Source organism: Pteropus alecto, unplaced genomic scaffold, assembly GCF_000325575.1.
Source record: "Pteropus alecto unplaced genomic scaffold, ASM32557v1 scaffold76, whole genome shotgun sequence".
Classification (NCBI taxonomy): Eukaryota; Metazoa; Chordata; class Mammalia; order Chiroptera; family Pteropodidae; genus Pteropus; species Pteropus alecto.
In genome coordinates, this window is record NW_006443138.1 from 13,593,084 (window position 1) to 13,600,704 (window position 7,621).

General features: G+C 35.5%; 1 pseudogene; it reads right to left on the reverse strand.

Annotated features, from left to right (window-relative positions):
* Positions 1-6,086: 6,086 nt before the first annotated feature.
* On the reverse strand, positions 6,087-6,205 carry LOC112472362 (annotated as a pseudogene).
* Between the last annotated feature and the right edge of the window lie 1,416 nt (positions 6,206-7,621).

The following is a 7,621-nucleotide window of genomic DNA, read 5'->3' on the forward strand; positions in this document are numbered from 1 at the left end:
TACTGTGAAAGATGGTGAACTGTTTTTGACCCACGAATGATGATAAGATTATACTGAATAATGAACTAGGAGGTCAGAAAATGAGAACTGGAACACTGTATTCAAATACGATGATAAAATGGTTGTTTAGTGTACCAATCAATGTTCTCAGGTGAAAATAAGGTAGAAATTTATTAAAGTTCGTTAAGTAGTTCGAAGTGTCTTCCAGAGAACCAAAGACTAGCAGGAAAAATCCCTAATGATCTTGTGTGAACTATTGTAGAAAAGAGGTAACTGTTATCCCCAAGCTGCTCCAATAGCATAGTTCTGAGTCAACACAGTTTGTACCAAGGATGCTAATAATGGCCAGACCACAAAGTTCCACCAAGGCTACTCTCAAAGGGTCTTACTCTTTTACCCCATTATTCACTGTAAGATGGATTCTGCACATGCCTACTTCTTGTTTTTCCTGCCTGTTTCATAAAGATTCCTCCTGTTCTTGTTATCTACCTCACATAGGTGTGTCTAATCAGCAGAATCTAAGTCACCAGTCTATGCCCTATCTGGCGCAAGGAGTCTTGGGATTGACTTTAGGAGGAAGGATTTACTGTGTGGGAAATTCCCCAAATCCCACACAGGCATTCACATGATTTAGGGCAAATCAAACATGACAAATATACGCAACAGCAAGGAATCATTGATTAGCTTCTGAGCTATATAACTTTATGTTTTACCTAACTTTTAATTATTGATTTTTTTTTTCTTTTCAGATTCTAAAAAGTATAACTCTGTGTTTTTTAGTAACAGGGTTTTGGAACATTTTAATGTTTCAAGCAAGTAGATTTTTCTTTCATGTAGGATAAAGACAGAAAATTGATTGTTGTTGATGATAATAGTGGTTTTCATGATGATTATATTTGAATATCTAGTAAAAAGTGAGAAAAGTTTTCTTGAAGATCATAAACCTAAAGATAATAAACCTGAAAATTATAGTTTTAAATATAGAACTCTAGATTTTTATATGCTATAGGAAGTAGGTATACTCTAATTTAGCTCTCTTTTAATATATTTATTCCTTCCTAGAAGCAGATTAAAAAATATATTCCTCTCCCCTTTACAACTAATAAGATTAGATTACGATTGAGTAAAATACTGTCTTAAAAAGTATATGCAACTGCTGCTGAAAATCAGTTATAGAATTATATACTATGAACATCAATGTAGGCATTTTAGTTATGACTTACGAACTATGTATTTTCGTCTATGGATAATAATTTTTTTCTTCTTAGTTTTTTCTCTTCCCTTTCTTAACTTGAATCTAATTTTTATAGCTCTCATCTATAAAATATTAACCAAGGATTCTTAAATAAATTCATTATTCATTTAAATATTTTACATATATTTATAAAGAAGTCAGGTGCACATAAATAATGGGTTATTTCATAATGGATTTTTTTGTTTTGCCTCATTTAAGTAAAATGGAACTGAGCCAAAAAACTCTGAACAGTTTTCATTATTTAGGTCATTATTAAAGAAAGGCAGGAAGTGAGGCTAAGCTTTTTAACCAAAATTAGAAGGGTGATATGTGTGAATATGTGGAAGAACTGCAGGTAAATTGCATTGGAAGAAGGAAGAGCATTAAAGAAAAACCTGTCTGACATAAGATGAATACACTGAAGGATGGAGTACACAATTGTTGGAGACAGAGTCTTCTTTTAATGTAATTTTTAGACCTAAGCCATTTAGGGGCTGCTAATGTTCCCTGTAGAGTCACCCTTTTACTCTCTGTGTTATTCAATTCATACACCTGACTGTGCAGGAAGAAAGAATTCTAATTGAGGCCTTTGTGGGATTGTAAAGCAAACTTACTTTCATCGGTTTATTACTGGGTGTTTCTATGCAAGGCTGGCAGAAAATTGGGCTATGCATGAGTTCCTTTTGAATTAGTCAGCGAGACTACAACTTACTACAATTGAAAAAACTTTGTAACAGTTGCCAAGGATATTTGGACAAGCTAGATTTCCACAGCTTCCCACCTGGGAATCCTGACACATTTGTCACTTCTTAAATCAATCAGTGGCCTTGCTGTTTTGCTAACTTTACCAATGGCAGGTCTATTCTCCCCAGAGATACTGAGAGCCTGGCCAAGGGGGCTGGGCTGTTTGCAGAAACATTTACCACAGCCAGGATTGTCAAACTGCAGTTCTCCCTTGAGCTAAAAACTTTAAACATTATCATGATACAATTTCTTGGACTATAAGCAAAAGAATTTTAGATTAAAACATTCTGGTATGGTCGACAGTGTAATAGATGCAACGTTCAGAGAGATTAATCTGATCGTTATCCAAAGAAAGAATGGAAGGGAGAGCCCAGCCTGGCATACCTTTTATGATGTCAAACACAACAACAAAAAACAACAATCTGTCTGAAACACACTTCATCCTGATTTTCAGTGCTTTCTCAATGTATTAGCTCATGTGATTATAACAACCTCACGAAACTTGAGACAATGTGATATGTGACTGAGTACAGGATTGGGAACTCTAAAATGTGGATCCAAGCTACAATTAAATTTGTGTCACTGGCATCTGAGTGGCATTGTGTACAAGAAAATGTGAGGATAAATGCAATGATGAATGAGCAAGTGCTCTGTAAAAGGCTCTACAGATATAAAGCACTGATATTATCATCGAAGTGAACAAGATTGTATACTATTATTTATACAACCTAGGACATCTGTGAAGATTCTCAAAAATGTATGAAGGAGGAAACCCACTGAAAAACCAGACCCCTTAGACAAGCAGAGTGAGGATTTGGGCTATCCTTATTTGTGCTTGAAAAGAAAGATGACCCTTGAAACCTGGATAAATCTAGGACATCTGGGTTATATAAGGAACTCTTTGAAATGCGGCAATTATTTTTGGCCAGATAACACTGCAGGAAAGTTTTTACAATTCTGTTGTATGTGGAACAAATAGTACCTGTTCAGGTACTGGAAATTGAATGGTGCTGCTTATTTGTAGAAGCAGCAGCTATGAGATAGCGGTTTTGACTTAACTGTGAATCTATGGGGGAGAGAGTGAGAGAGGGAGAGAGAATTATCCAACAGGCAATTTTATTTTCAGACTCTAGAAAAGTTTAGTCTCAATCTCCCATGAAAAATTAAATGTGTGTGCATATGAATCACACATGCAAAAATAAAAAATGCTTACTGTAGGGCAAGGCTCAGGAATTTGGATGAAATTGTGAACAGCACTATTGAAGCTGTTCTAATTTTAAATTTCTTCTTGCAGCTGCAGCATTCCGCCCTATTCTCTATGAATACAACACATTGATTTAAATAAAAATAGTTATCTGCATCATGCTTCCCTTACCAGCTGCAGAACTATCATAAGCCTTTGATTTATACTCTATTAAAGATATAAAGTCCTTTAAGATTAAAATAGTAATGTATCCTATTCCAGTCCCTAGATCTTGTCAAGTTTAACCTAATGTCAATTAATGTGACTGTTTTTATATTTAACAAAGAAATAAATCTTTTCTCTCTCTCTCTTTTTTTTTTTTTCTGTGAAGGAGAGAGGCAATCTTTTTGAATATGGGCCCCTTTCTCTGCTGTTCACAGATTCTGTCCTAGAGTCAGTTGCATAGTTGACATCCTTTACAGTAGTTCCTGAACACCCCGTGGTCTTTTCTTGTCATTGCAAAGCTTCTTCATCTTTTTCCTATTCGTCATTGGAAAGTCTGTCTTAATAATTTTTCTTTCTTAGTTGCCCCCTTACAAAGATAGTACACACAGACAGAAATCACTTTAGATGCCCGTCCTTTGTGTTTCCAAAGCACTATAGGCCTCTCTCTGTAGCAACACACAACTCACTAGAGCCTGATATGAGCACAGGCCATATCTGTATTTCCTCCATCATTGTATTCTTAGCACAGATCGCACAGTAGACCCTTAATAAAAAAAATAATTAAACAAATGAAAGATAGGAATGGCTATATTGCCTGTTTTCTTGCTTGTCTCTCCTAGTGCCAAATACTCTGCCTAGTGCAAAGTAGGTGCTTAATAAGAAATTTATGTTGAAGAAGTAAATTCAGTATATTATAGTGATTTTTATTTGTCTGTGTTGACCATAAAAGGAAGAGAACTGTGAAGGCAGTTCTCATCGTTGCTAGAATAACTTAGTAGCACCTATGATGATTAAAGCATCTTGGTTCAAACCTTGCTCACTTATCTCACTTCATCTCTTGCCTCTTAGCAGACTTCTGCTCTTTACCCCACACTACTGCCGCTAAATAACTGCAGACCAACTCTCTTGTTGCCAGACCATTGCGAGTTTTTCCTTCTAACAGAAATATCTTTCATGCTTCTTTGCTTCTTCAGTCAGCCTTCAGGGCTGGAGATCGACATCACTCTCAGAAGACTCTTTCCTGATAAACCAGGTCGGCATTAGGCGAGTTTTCATGTGTAGTTATTTTTTGCATATTGAGCTTACCCTGCTTTAAGAGCCATATTTTGTTGTAAATTATTAGATTTCTGGTCCTGTTAAGTCTCTTTCTACTGTAGGACTTTGAGGGTTATTTCACTTAATATAAAGCCCCAAGTTCTTAAATATAGAGCACAAGGACCTAGGGGATGAACCACTATTTGCCATTTCAGCCTCGTCTCAGCCTTAGGACCTTTGGCCATAATGTTTCATCTATTTGAAAAATTCTTCTACTTCCCATGAAAATGCCTTCTCATCTTACAGTCTTCTCTGAGAGCACAGAATCTCTTCTGTAAACCCAGTAACTAGTTAATTTGCAGTTCAAAATATTCATTGCACAAATTAATGAACTACCACTGTAAAGCTGACTATAATGACCAACACAAGTAAGATATAAGCATATCACACTCTAGTTAAATATGTAATGCTTTTACAAAATATTCAGCTAAACTTCTTGTTGGGCTATAACAGTTAAGAACCAGGAGTCTGTTGTGTTGTTTTTGTGTCCTTATATCAATTAAATCCTTCAACAAGAATATCAAAGTAGTATTTAAAAGGGGAAGTGTTGTTTAGCCCACTATAGTTGAGAGTGCATGAATTTAATGCCCACATCAATAAATAATCAATGCAAGGTTATATTATTCACCTGGGAAAATTGTATAAACTAGATACTCACTTTTTAAATTAAGCTCCAGAGCTATTCCAATTAAGTAAGCTGTAGAAAGGTGTGAGGGGGGAGAAAAATGGAAGTAGGGCATTTGAGTGTCTGAGCAAGAGAAAAATGATGGGGAAACTTAACGATCAATTTTCTATTATATAATGAAGTCAGTTTGAGAAGCCAGATTGCAGGAACAGGTTTTCTTAATTTTCTACATAGCATCTAGAATCCTATATGCTTTAATGAACTGAATCCTCCTTGTGCTCAGGCAACTTATGTGGGAAGGACTAAGAGCTGCTTAGTAAGCCTGCTGTGCAGGTACATGAAAAGTTAGGGACTGAAATTAAAATGTTACACAGAAGGCACTGGTGAGTCAGTGAAGAGATTTAAAAGAAGAGATGAATAATGCGTGATTATTTCGTTTGAGGTTTAAACTGATTGAAGTCAGGGGTAATTAATAATGCCTCAAAAAGAGATTTAGGAATATCATGGACTCTGTCTCCTACAGCTGTAAAAATTGAAAATATTAAATATTCAGATCGACCACATATTAAGCTCTTGCCATATGTCAGTTGTTCAACTACGAGCTTTCTGTATTTTATCTCTAAGCTTCTCAGAACCTTATGAGATTCAGGTTGGTATTATTATTACCATTTCAAAGATGAGGACATTAGTATCTGTCATATGCACATTAGATGTCAGAACCAGAATTTGAACCCAGGACAATTGCACCCCAAAGGCCAGGCAATTTCCTCACCACTTAGTGCATATTTAATTTATTCCGGAAAATCATACTATTGATGCAGTGTCATTAGCCTCATTTTATAGATAAGAAAATTAAAACCCAGAATTCAATAACTAACACAAGGCCATACCTCCAGTCAATGATAAGCTGGAATTTTTTTTTTTTTTTTTAATTTTTTAGGCGAGGCAACCCTTGGTTACAATCCCTTATTTATTTTTTACGCCTACAGCACCTGGTTTTCCTAGGTGGTCTCCCATCCAAGTACTAACCTGGCCCGACCCTGCTTAGCTTCTGAGATCAGACGAGATTGGGCTTTTTCAGGGTAGCATGGCTGTTGTAAAGCTGGGATTTGAACCCCAGTCTTTTTCAGTCCTGAGCAAGGTCTTTTTTTTTCTGCTAGATTTGCTTTGATATGGTAATCCTATGCCATACTCTAGAGATTCTGTGGAGGACGCAAAAAATCATTTCACTTTTACATAATTAAGAGAGTTATTTTCACATGGATAAGTAAACAAGGTACTTGGAAATTGTGGCTATACATAATAGGAATTTCTTAAAACCAAGCTTACACAGGCTTACATTTCAATATGATTTTGCTGTTTGGAAATTATTTCCATTTAATATCTGTGCATTTGAAATAAGTTAATGCCAAGGACTATTTGATCAAGTTCCTGAAATTTGAATTGATTTGTTAAATCATTAATTTTTTTTTAGCAAAATCTAGCCTATCCTGACTAAAAAATCTTCGTTCTTCCCAGCTCTGCCACTTTCTAGTTAAGTAACATTAGGTAAGTTCTTTAATCTTTCCGTACTTCAGCATCCTTGTCTGCCAAATGTAATAATAATGTCGATCTTACAGGGAGGTTGTGGAATTAAACTAGGTAATATATTTATGGTTCTTAGACCAGTGTCGGTACAAAGTAAAAACTCTTCTTCAACTTCAATCCCCCATTACTTCAGATGCTTACAGATAAAAGAGATGAAACACTTTGTATAGTCTAAGAAGTTAACCAGGCTCTTCAAAGTAGTCATTTCAAAGCTTCTGCTAAATTTTTGGACATGTAAAGGGGAGCCCTGACCTACATAGACAGCAGGGGCAATGGAACCTAAATTGCTCTGCATTAGGAAACGGGAAAGATGGTGTGTCATATTTGGGTTTATGTCTCTCTCTTTTTTTTTTTTTTTAAATCCGGAAAGAGATGAGAAAAGAAGAATAAATCACATGGAATCACTAAATCTCATAGTGGCCTAAGGAAAGAAATAATAATAATAAATTTTAAGATGTAATTTTTTGTTCCTCTGCTATAAAACCATATTCATCTCCTCCAAACTTTCAGTCACATACGATCTTAGTAAATATTGTTTTCTGTTTCTTTATTTTGGCATTTGCCTTTGATATTTATTTTGTGGTTGCAATTGTTTTCTGGAAATCAAAGAATGGAGTTGAGGACAATGCCATAGCAGAGTTAAAGGAACATCAATTGTAGAGTCAGAAATAGTAACCAGAGAAAAATGCTGTAGAATATCATCCGTGGCCTGACTATAATATATTAATAGTCAATTTCAGTGTTAGTCACTAATATTCCAAGATATCAATATCAGAAACTGTTAAAAAGTTTGTTTATTGGATGAGAGATCAAAAAAAGAAATGACACTAATGGCAGCAAACCCTTAGAATCTTTATTCCTCTATCTTTGCCCAGGGTAGAAGTCTCTCATGAGTCTGGCATACTTCTCCTAGGGATGCATGAAGCTT